The sequence below is a fragment of the Notothenia coriiceps genome, unplaced genomic scaffold (genome assembly GCF_000735185.1).
Source record: "Notothenia coriiceps isolate Sejong01 unplaced genomic scaffold, NC01 NC01_scaffold00026424, whole genome shotgun sequence".
NCBI classification, from domain to species: Eukaryota; Metazoa; Chordata; class Actinopteri; order Perciformes; family Nototheniidae; genus Notothenia; species Notothenia coriiceps.
The window spans coordinates 3,401,102-3,413,832 of NW_011359125.1; positions in this window are offsets into that span (position 1 = coordinate 3,401,102).

Sequence of the window (12,731 nt, forward strand, 5' to 3'; positions counted from 1 at the left end):
TAAATGCTAACACTTGAATACGTTATGCAAATATGCAACTTGTTTGTTGAAATGTTAATAAATGGGAGCTTCCTCAAACAGCCATCTCTTTCCCGACAATCCCCTCTGTGCACGAACCCTTACATATGGTAATTAAACATTAAAACACCTGCGGCTTATAGTCCAGTGCGGTTTATATATGTACACATCATTCAATTTAGCTGCTGCGGCTTATATTCAGGTGCGCCTTATAGTCCGAAAATTACGGTATAATATACAAATTTGTTTCACCTAAAAACTCAAATTAGAGACAAAACAATGTAGGTAAGACTGGTTGCTGAATAACCTTTTTTGCACCATGGGAGAAACGGTTGAAAGTCTTTGCACACTTAAAGGTCAGCTGGAAGCATTTCAGTTTTGGATGAGCAACAACATTATCATCTGAAGAGCAACACAGCTAGTATACGGCTAGTAATTCAACAGCCTATCATTTGTTAAAAAAATTTTTATTCTGAGTGGATTACATTGTTAAATGCTTTTACATGTATTTTAAATTGACTAATCTAATGTTAGTGGCATTCAGACAGACCATTTAGATTTATTATCTTTCATAGACTTGAAAGAAGTCTAAAAGCTGTCTATCCCGTTTCCTTTTATCTGCCTGTAGAGGTGAATTCTGATGAGGTTATGCCTTGATATGGTAAACAAACCACAGAATCAAGTTTCACTCGATATATGGACTACAAAGAATCCACTAACAATGCAGTGCCAAACTTATAATCCTGTAACTTCATCCTAAATCAGAACAGGAAATTGAGGCTGCTGCTTTTAGGAAACCTGGAGAAGTACGTCTGGATTCATCCATTTGAATCAGTCACCTCTGCCTGCTGGACTACACCACCATGATGTGTAGGCATATCTTCCACATCTCTGAACAACTCCAAAATCTGAGAAGGAGAGAATATGAACATTGCTGTAAATTCATTTGCTTTTTTGGCTGGGAGTTTTGTTAACCTTTTAACCTTATGCATACTGCACATATCAGCACACATTTAAAGTGTAGTTTATTTATAATCAGCACCTTCATTTGACCAGACTGATGTCCTCAAGGCAATCCCTAATGATGATGGTCTGATGGGCCATGCAATGTAGAGCTGAGTATCATCAGCATAGCAGTGGTAAATTGTAATATACTTATTACCTTGGTGAAGCAGGTAGATTGGGAAAGTGGTTAAGTGGGGCCAACTGTCATCCTTTGTGGAAATCCACAGGGGAGATTTGCCATAATAGTAACAAAAATGAGCAGCCCATACTTGAGACAGTTGATGAGAACGGTGGGAACTACTTTGTTGAAGGCGGTAGTCTATAAAGAGGAAACGGGTGAAGTTTCTTGAGTCAATAGCAAGTCACTGTGTACTTTCAGAAAGACATAGCTTTTGTTTCATGTATACAGCAGATATCTGCGAAACTCCAATTCCTATAATGTCTAATCCTTGACGTTTAAAATAGGAAAAATCCTATTGGGAACAATGCTTGCAGCCATCGTCTTTCACCCCAGCACATCAACTATTCATGTAAGATGCAAACTGAAGTGATGCATTGTTGCGTTGCTTACTCAGAGAGGAAGAGAGAGAGGCTTCAAATAAATAATGTAATGCCTCACAAAGTGGCATGTTTCCTGCCTGATCAACATAACTTCCTTTGATAGCTGAGCGTGTCAACATCCTTCACTGCATTTCTCGCACGACTGCTACATCTTCCTAAGCAACACCTTTCAGCCGAAGCACAGCAGAGAGAGCGGATGTGAGACAGGAGAGAGGGTTATGGAAGTAAAGAATCTGTTAATGATCAAACGCCAGACCCTAATTGAAATGTTAAAACTCTGTATCTAGTAAAGCCCTCTATTCCTACATTGCTCCCATCTTGTTTGTATCATTTTAGAACATTAATAAAGCATAACCTAATCATGTTGATGCAACAAAGGAGTAATTGTAAATATACAGAAAGGATTGCCCACAAGACTGGCAGCAAGGGGTGATGCTTTCTAGTTGAACGTTTTAACTCTTACTGGTCTTCTCTCCTATTGTATGATGAAGTTAATTTGTTCTTTTTCTATTTCATTTTTATCTAATCTTCTTTACTTATGGAATCCAGTGATAAAATGTTCTCAGATAAACGCATTTTCAATCAGTTTTCTGCTAGAACTCACATAGAAACCTTTAAAGCTACAGTCTGCTAACCAGCTAGGTGAAATTATGTCCAAAGATGGGAATAATATCGATGAGCTAATTTACCATACCTAGATAGTAAAAGGATGACAGTGGAACAGCAGGGATTGCTGAAAAAAGGTTGAGCTAATGAAGCCTCAAAAGTTATGTTCTGCAGGATGTTTAGGGGACCAACTGCAAACTTGTGTTCTGGGCTCCTCTAGCCATGAAAACCCTTTCCATAGAAGTTAATGGTGCACCTGAGCAGAATGCAATCATGACTGAGATTATTATTCATAAGCAAACATCACCACCCTGTGGCCAGGGACAGGTTTCACTTAGCCAGACAGTAGGGGGAAGATGATGATGATGTTGATCCTCCAGGGTGGTCCCTTTTATCGCATCCCTCTATTAACAGTGAGTACCAATGTTAATGTGTATGATGATCACATTAAGTAGAATATAAAATAATTCCCTAACAATTAATATATGACCTCAATTGGATGAAGTATTTCCTGAAGGATTTCTGTATATGCTAAAGCTAATGTTCTATAGTCAATGCGTGTGTGGGCCTTTGTGAGGGGGGTGAGGGGAGTTTAAGGCCAATGCGAAGATAACTTTAAATTGATGAGCCCCTTTGGTGCTTTCCTCTCAGCTGAGAGACTTTGAGACGTCTGCGTCTATGAATCAGTGCCATCAACATGACCATTTGACAAGAAATGAGACGTAGCTTAATGACGGTCTGGCGGCGTTTAATGGCTAGTGGAGACAGACTTCTAAAAGATAAACGATGAATAGTTTTATGTGTCTGAAAAGCGCTCGTCTGCTGCCTTAAGTGGAATATGTTTAACAACGTTAATACTTTCCTGTGATTTGGAAAATTAATTCAACTATTGATTTCCCCCCCCTCGCCTCCTTTAATTGAATCACAGGCTAAGCCACGAGAAAATACCCAGATAAGTTGATAGCATTTTCATTCATCCAGACTCTGGTTTCCACATTGATTGGCCGCATGTTTTGGATGAGCCAACTCATTAGTCAACAGTAGAAGAGATTTGGAACTATGCATGGATGAGTGGGGACTTAATGGAGAGCCCAGTGTCTTTGGGAAGAGGAAAAGGAATGGTTCGATAGGCCATTTCTTCTTCTTTCTCTTTCGTTAGATGAAACTATGTTTCCTTTTCTGAGCACGTCAGTCTCTTGATGCCAAGGCAATATTTTAAAGACAAGAGCACCTTCATCAACAAAATTATTCCATGTGAAGTCTTGTACAAAAACAAAAAGCAATGATCTGCTGCAGTAATTCCTTTAGGAGAACAAGAGAACCGGGAGAGAAAGTTCACCGTCATGCTCAAAATATTACCAAAAAGATTGCAGCTAAAAACGTCACAACAGTGGTGAATGCATGCATACATCGAAGATTTGTTCAAATACAAATATTAACTACTATGCTCACTCTGAGTTGTCACCTTGTGATTGAAAGCTTTGTGACTGGGTCCCTGGCTCTCTCCAGAGAGAATTGGGAAGTTTCCTTGAGAAAGAACCTGAACCGCTCCCAATGAGCAGGTTGGCTCCCTCTGCTCTCAGTGTATGAATGCGTGGGTGAATGTTGGCATGTGTTGTAGATTGCTTTGGGTGGTCGGTAAAATATAATAAGCTATACAAATGCAGTAGATTTACAATTTATAAAAAAGGCACAACTAACGTTAAAGACTCTAGGCTAACAATATTCATAATGTTCTTTGGATTTTAAGGCTGGGTCATAAATCTTGAAGAATACCAAACATTTTATTTCTTTATCCAGAAGCAGCACCTATGATACACTAAAGTATTGTCTATGTCCTTACATTCAAAATAATGAACCCATACAGGCATATACTGTAGCCTAAGTCCATACTGACGTCCAAGGTGAGGAAGGATTTTAGTGCTGAACACTGCTCACCACACCATTTGTCAATAGGACAAAGTGCCCTTTGATTACAACTGCTGTGAGCAATGCCTTACAGCTGACAAATGGCCTCCCACTTATCCATCTGCTCCAGATAAAGCTCCATCCTCACACCATGTCTAATAGGAGCCACTGTCACCTTATAGAGACTCAATTTAACACGTAACAAGTGGTATATATTGAATGATGCCTTTCTAATGGGTGCACAGTCTCCCTGGTCTTTCATTGTGGCATGATTTGTCTGATGTTGTGTATGATTTTTAACTTGCAATGGTGTGTTACATGAAATCATCTTTTGGGTAGCTATTGCCAAGGATGGATCCATGTTTCCTTGACAAAAAATAAAAACATGCAGTGAATGTTTTCTGTGTTTTGACAGAACCTCTTGTCCTAACAGTTTGATATTTGCAGAATTGCCAGCAACAGTGAAGGAGGCTGGTGGAGAGCTGACAGCTGGAGGCTGATTGTTGAAGGCTTGTTGATCGGTACAACCCCTCCATCACCACAGTCTCCCAAACACATCTCCAGCAACATGACCTGCCCATCACTACTCCCAATGAAGCACTGAATCAACACTTTACCAATCAAACCTCTCACAAAAACTCTGTCGAAGGACCCATAACACACACAGCATTTCCTACAAACATCTTCCTGGTTCAGTATTTCAGCCTTTTAATATTTAGGCTCAACAAATCAGTGAGGAGAGCAGTGCTTTTGGAAGTCCTTTGTCTTTTCAACAACACCAAGTCAATAGCTAATCTCTCGTTAATATGCTTAAAACCCTGACTGGTCTTTGTATAATCATCATAGATCATAGACTATACAAAAGTGGACCGAGTCACGCTAGTTGCTGTTTTGTATTTCTGAAATCAGAAGTGACACAAGAGAATGGAGCTTTATCGTATATATTTTACTCTGAATGGGATTATATTCACAAAAATAATTGTAACTAGCATTTGAGTGCACAAACTCAATGTTTACTGAGATAACATATCAAGTGAGAAGTAGGGTCATTTTCTTATGAAACTCTGGACAACCAGACTTTGTTTAGCAGGAAGTGAAGTTCCCCCCAGCTGGATATACAAGAGAGAATTCAAGTTTACGGCGATTTGCTATTGGCTTCACTTTTCAGACAAGGTTTTGGAGATATCGGCTGCATACCGAAAAGACGGTCCTGCTCTTTCAATGGTATATACAGTACTTGAATTCCCTTTAGTAAGAGTTTGGTTGGTCCAAAAACATTTCAACCTGTCTTCTCTGGAAAGAAAAATTAGGTCAGTTGTAACATCGGATGGCCCTCCTAATAAATAAATAAAAAAGCCATCACTCAGTAAATAATGAACCTTAGATATCTCTCATACGCACTAAAGTTTGCATAACTGGCATCAGGTACTTTAAACCTTTGAATTAAATGGATTGCAAACTGCTCTCAAACTTGAACCTTGCAATGCACTGAGATATTTAAAAAAAACTTTAGTATCTGGTGTTGTTATGATTGTTATAACTGTTTTTAATTCATTATTATTGGGTACTTGTTGTTTCTGTTTACATTGTTGCGAATGTTTGTCTCTCTTGGATACGGCTCTGATTAAAATACTACCAAATCTATACATTTGTCCCAGTAGGGTTTTCCTAAGCACTGTTTGCAGCAGTTCCACACTGAATGCTTGTACCCTTCTGTAGCAGTTTATTCCTTCAGTAGACCCCGACAGGCTAGTTTTTCAGCTCCTTCTGCCTCGATAAGCCCTCAGTGACTACTGCTGGCAGGCGATGTTGAGATAAACAAGTAAATGTCAAATTTAAAATGAAACCATCCGACTCTCAGCAAGAAATGTGTTAAAGGCCAAATAGAAACATTATATAAAAAGCTCCATCATTTATTTGGAATTCAGGAATTCACGTGTCAGTAGTTTAGAGGATAAAACATATTTTTCTCAACCCCATACCTATAAATAGTAAAACCAGAGAAAATGATAATGTTGCAGCTAATTTGTACTGAGCTGTATTTATTCTAATAAAAAACACAAAAGCACATTTGTTTCTGTCCACAATAAGGGTTCAAATCCTGAACTCTCTAAAGGACAGGACCAATTTCTGATTTCAGCATCAGTGAAACGACAGAGTACATTTCTCTCCCTCTGATCTCAGTGAGCAGGGCCCTTAGGTGAAGACAGCTGTCACACTGATCTACAGCCCCCGGCAGCCTCAGTAATGTAGGCCAAATTGCCTGAGCCGCTGGAAATGATGCAGTCATTGTTGAGGAAATTGGAAATCAATTCTTGTCATCACTGAACATAACTCCCTTTTTCAGGAGAGCCAGGGCTCAAAGGCATTTGTGTAGGCTATGGCAGCACCGACAAAGGTACCACTGTGTGGGAAAATAGAAGCGGACAGGAGAAAGATAAAGAAATGGGAAAGGAAACAGCTGGAGGGATAGCCAAGACACGCTGGTAATTTAAACCAAATTTGTGTGTCAAACAAACATCATTCCTGGTTGAACACAACATCATACAATATTACAAACAATAAAGTAGATGTTGATAAAATGCCTGCGAGTTAATAAACCGTGAACAACCTCTGAGCAACTGAAGATTCCTGGAAAATTAATCTACAAATATAGAATCAGTAAAACAATTTTAAATTCCTCAGTTGTTCCACTATTCTGTCCTCGGGGGTAAATGGTGCTCATTAAACAGATTTCTCACTAGTAATGCTCCGTAGTTCTCAGTAATGAGTTTTCTTAACAGATTTGCAGAACACGCAGGACCCTGTTTGCTTATATGGAGCCCATCTTGACATTGTTTACAAGTCAGTTTATTTCAAGGACACTTTCCCTGTCCTAGCACGTGCACACGTACATGCGATAATGGTGCATTACTGAAGTGTAAATCAGAGGAAGGGGCTCTTTTGTGGACATGCTAAGCATTGATACACTGCATGTAACTCATGTAGGTCATAGAATGAGGCATGACACAGTACAGTGCTTCTGCATGCTGAGCGCTTCATAAACATGATCCCAAGGGCGCCCAGGCTCAATAAGAGGCAATCAGCAACAGCGGCACGCCCTCCCCGGCTCTCCTCCATCTTCCCACAAGGCACTGCTCCCAGTCAGCCCCCATCCATTATGCATCAAAACCTGCACTGCAAATCTCCTCAAATAGAACAGAGTGTCAGGCGTGATAAAGAACAATCGACCAAGGGGAGGGAATCAAAGCAGCGAAATTCCCAGGATGAAAGATATCCCACTTTGCTCTCAGATGTTGTTCTTTTGTTTTCCTTTGTTTGTGTTGTTATTCGTGTTGTATGTTCATGTCTCTCGTGGGATACTTGCCGAGGAGCAAGTCATCCGTCATCCTAATTGGTTGTGTTTAGAGAGCAACTGTTGTGTTTGATAGAGAAGCTTTTCCACTCCTTCTGGTCAAAACAAAGCTGCGGTTCTGCTATCAAAGACGGATAGCTGAATAAATAGAGGTAGCCACAGATGTGATTATCCCAGCCTTGTCTGTTCGTCTCAAAGTTTTTTGCCTCAGTGCGTTCAGCTGTTGTAATCTAGGATCCTTCATGTTTGTCAGCCTGGAGCTCCGTCAGACTCAGCTGGGTGGAAGCCAGCAGCCGCTGTGTCTGGTTTTAATGAGATTACATTATTTGAAATGTTACCGTCTGTGTTAAGATACTAGGAAAACTGACAGGGGGGCTTCCACTCATAGAGAAAACTGTTACAGTCCCTTTTGTATATGAGATCATTAGTAATAAAGACCTCAAATGCATTGTCAAAAACAGTTTGGTATGTGAGGAGCAAATTGCAGAAAAAAACTACAGTATTCAATATGAAAAAAGAAAATATATTAAACACAGGAAAGTGTATCTGCATAGGTGGATTGTAAGATTTTGAGAAAGCCAACAGGTAGGAAAAAAAGAACAAGAAACAGTAGACACCACACAAATGTAATTCTTGTGCCAGAGCCTGCAAAAATGAATCAAAATACAAATTTTCTGCGGAAAAACTGCTTTGCACGGAATAAATCTGAATAACTATGGCTATTGGGGAGCAAATGGAAGACAGACTTTTCGCAAAGAAGTGTAAGATTACCTGAAATTGGGGGTATGTCGGAAAACAGTCTTTTAATTAAAATTCAGGAAATGTACCGTCTACACGTAGAAATAAAATAAAGAATATCAAACTTTGGGAAATTGGGAAAGTTGAACTGTTTGAATTGACTAAATTGATATTTATAATGGCATCCTATGTGAGTTGAGTGACATTGCTGAACAGTTTTTCAGGAACTCTTTGACGTAAAGGACTTTACTAATCAGGGATTAGTGAAGGACAAAGTCAGCCCCCAGTGATATATTGGACAGAAGGGAGCTATGGAAAATCCATCTTTGTCAATCTACCACTTTACATGGTAACAGTATTGCTCATAACGGCCCATTTTTCACTCCATCTAATCTTCTCACATCTTCCATTTCCTCCCACCTTCTCCTGTCAGATGGACATTTAATGGCACTGACAAACCATCATTCATATTAATGTGTATTATCCGAAAAATCACATCACTTTTTACAACCTGGCTGACTCTCGCTTGGTCATTCAAATGTTGATTAAAGGGAGGTTTTTGAAAATGTCATATGAAGTTTGCCAACTTCTTTCATCCTACACTACAGGAAGGACTTGGCTTCAGTGTTCCACACTACAGTGAGGAATAACAGGTTAGAAGAGTCTCTGTGTTAAACTGAGACTGCACTCACAGCAAACACATCAGCATTTCTTTGTCTGTTTGATTAAATATCAACAGTATGTTTACATGTGTCAGACTTGTGTCTTCTTGTGACTGTTGGAATAATTAGTTGCAGGAAACTAACTAAAGTGTATCATAGGGGTTGCAAATGATTGAAAGGTTTCGCACTGTTATCAATACACAAGATGCAATGTGCCGTTGGAGATCCAGTAAATGTAAACACGTTTGGCCTTGCAGTACGTATCATAGTTTATTTAACCATTTGACAGCTAAAATCTGCCTCTGAATGCTACCCTAGACCAAGCTAACAGCTTGATGGGTTGACCCCACCTGATATCCACATTGTAGGTGCTATGACTAGCCACTGACAGGTGGACAGTATTATCTCAATGCAACGGGCCGCTCAGTTGTCCAGGGACCATCAATGTGTTTTTAGTTCCACATGTCTAACAAACAGCTATCAGAAAGCCAATTGCAAATTTGCAGAGAGGGCGTGAGAGCCCACAAACCATTAAACAGCATTGCGTAAAGAAGCACTGCTTGCAAATACACACACACACACACACACACACACACACACACACACACACACACACACACACACACACACACACACACACACACACACACAACCAGGATTGTGTGCACGGTGGCGCGGCACAGGCATAACAATAACAGCTTTGCTTGGGCCCTACATAGCTGAACACAGCAGCAAACACATGCACACAACACAGACACGGTACCCCATTACACACTTAGCAGAAAGCGATTGAACTAATATGGAAATAGGCTACTCACTGCGTGATGCTAATAACGCTGGAGACGTCGTCCGTTTCCCTGTTGCATGACATCTCAGCGACTTGTCGCAAGTCATCCCAGCATTTTAACCCCAAGGAGTTGAATCAGGGGAACTTTACGCTGATTCAGCTCTGTCGCCCCGTTGGTAATCGCTAAAAAAAAATGTGTCAAGGCTTTATAAACCACTTCTCACGTCGGGCACTGGAGGCCCCGAAAGTTAGGGCAATCTTAAATTCCCCTTTGACACCTGCCATCGCTTCCAGGTGGTAGAGTAGTGAAACGCACACAAACTTGCTTTTGCGTAATGTGTTCTGAATAGCGATTGGTCTTAATGTGGGCTAATCACAATAGTTATTATTACAAACGCATTTGACGTATATATTTTGGGGAATTTGTTTAGTATCTAACATCTTATAAATCCTGCAGCAATGCCCATTGAATCATGTTTTGAGTGATATCAACCTGCTGCACCACAAGGAATGCCGTCAACAGTTTATGATGGGTAAGAAGAAGTTATAAGGTTGTCCTGAGAACCGATACTTTGGTCAAAGTTGATGCCAACTTTTGAGACTGTGACAGAACCAGTTTTTACATTAGAGTGTTGCACACATGCAAAGCAGAACATCTGGAAGCCAACATCAGCCAGGTAGGCTCACTGTAGCAGGTGTGTATGGAAATGCACATATAAAACACATGGAGGGATTCAAGGCATGCTGAAGTCCTCAGGATCAAGCCCTGACTGTCCACACACACACACACACACACACACACACACACACACACACACACACACACACACACACACACACACACACAGGATGCTACCTTTCCGGGCTGTTCTCCATCTGCTTGGCCCTCACCGTGGCTGTAGCCATGAGCTGCAGCAGCATATGTTAATGTTTTGAGAGCAGCTCTCTCTGGGTCAGCCTTTCATCTGATCCTTTGATGGGTCTGCTGGCTCTGCAGCTGTGAATGGGAAGGTGGATGAAAAAACACATTTAAGGCACAACACTACAGGGATTGGTCAAATACATCTTCTTACCGTCTAGTGGGAATAAAACATCCAAAATTACTGTTTAGTATATTTCTTTCCACACACCATCACTCTGATGAACAGTTAGCATCAAAGTTTCAAAACAATCAATAACTCTCTTAGCAATAAGCACCCAGTGCACCTACAAATCATAAATGATGTACTTCAGTGTAAAACACACTTTGTCACATGTATATTTGTCACTGTCAAATGGAAATCTATGCCCACTGTTAATGCTGTAATACTGTCACATATCCACCAACTCTCTGTAAGTGACCTGTTACATTTATGATTTAATATTTATTACACCACACTTTGCACGATTGCGCTATTGTCCTACTGCTTTTTTTGTATTACACATCATTGCAACACAGCATTATTATTATAAAATCTGTTCAAAGCTCAAAGAGGCATATGATGCAAATATATGTTTGTAAGGTCACATTTGTCATGTTACAATATGTTCCCCCACCCATATTATTATGGGGTGGGTATTATCAAAAGCACAGGCCCTGAGGTATGAACAAAATGTACGGCAGAAGGGAATTTGTAAAAGTCTGAGCCACGACATCCGAGTCAAAATAGCAATTACACGCTGGCCTGATTCATAACGATAAACGCAGAGCAGGGTTACCAACACAGTGAACGCTGTCTGACGGGGCCAAGGTCTCTGAATTCAATTAGTGACACACACACACACACACACACACACACACACACACACACACACACACACACACACACACACACACACACACACACACACACACACACAAACTGCATTTCCAGATAAATCCTTGAGAGCAAGGATTTCACAGCTGATTGAGCTTCCTACTGTGTGTGCGTGTGTGCGTGTGTGCGTATGTGTGTGTGTGTGTGTGTGTGTGTGTGTGTGTGTGTGTGTGTGTGTGTGTGTGTCTGTGTGTGTCACGCTGTCAGTATGTCTCCAAAGCTACTCCACAACACACTGAGCTGTCAATCAACCCTCATCTGGACTGACAGTGTGAGGCTGAGGAAGTTTCCAGCCTTAGATCCTCACACTCTCCAGTCTTTTCTATAGCTGAATTCCAATCAAATTATTTGTAGCTTAAATCCAGACAGGCAGGCAAAACATTGCCAAAAACATCGACCAAACCACAGTAATCCCAGAATCTTCATTTGTAGTCAAAAAAAAATTCTAGTGGGTTCCCTAACTCTACGAGGTCTCTCTCGCAGACATTCCAAGCCCATAATCCTGAAGACAGTGTTTGAGAGTATATGTTTTAGTTGATCCATTTCTACTAGAAATGCAACAATAGCAAGTATCTCACGATCCTCATTCATATTTTAAGACGCTACGATAAAAGCCTGAAAGTTGGAAGTTAAAACTGGGTTTGAGGTGCATCTGTTTGGCTATTAAATGTGCTGAAGACCTTTAAAGGTCCCATGTCATGCTTTGTTGGTTATTACCCGTCCCCTTGTGTGTTATAGAATGGGAGGGATGAACCCCTCTTAATGGTCACACATGCAGAGCACACAGCACACACAGTGAAATTTGTTCTCTGCATTTAACCCATCCTAGTACCAGGAGTCTAGTACTAGGAGCAGTGGGCCACTGCTCCTAGTACTAGACTCCTGGTACTAGGATGGGTTAAATGCAGAGAACAAATTTCACTGTGTGTGCTGTGTGCTCTGCATGTGTGACCATTAANAACTGCCCACTGCTCCTAGTACTAGACTCCTGGTACTAGGATGGGTTAAATGCAGAGAACAAATTTCACTGTGTGTGCTGTGTGCTCTGCATGTGTGACCATTAAGAGGGGTTCATCCCTCCCATTCTATAACACACAAGGGGACGGGTAATAACCAACAAAGCATGACATGGGACCTTTAAAGGTCTTCAGCACATTTAATAGCCAAACAGATGCACCTCAAACTAGGGCTGGGCGATATGGTCTCTAAATGATATCGCGATATTTACTGACTATATCGCGATATACGATATATATCGCGATATTCTGAAATGTCCTCTAAAAAAAAAAAAAAAA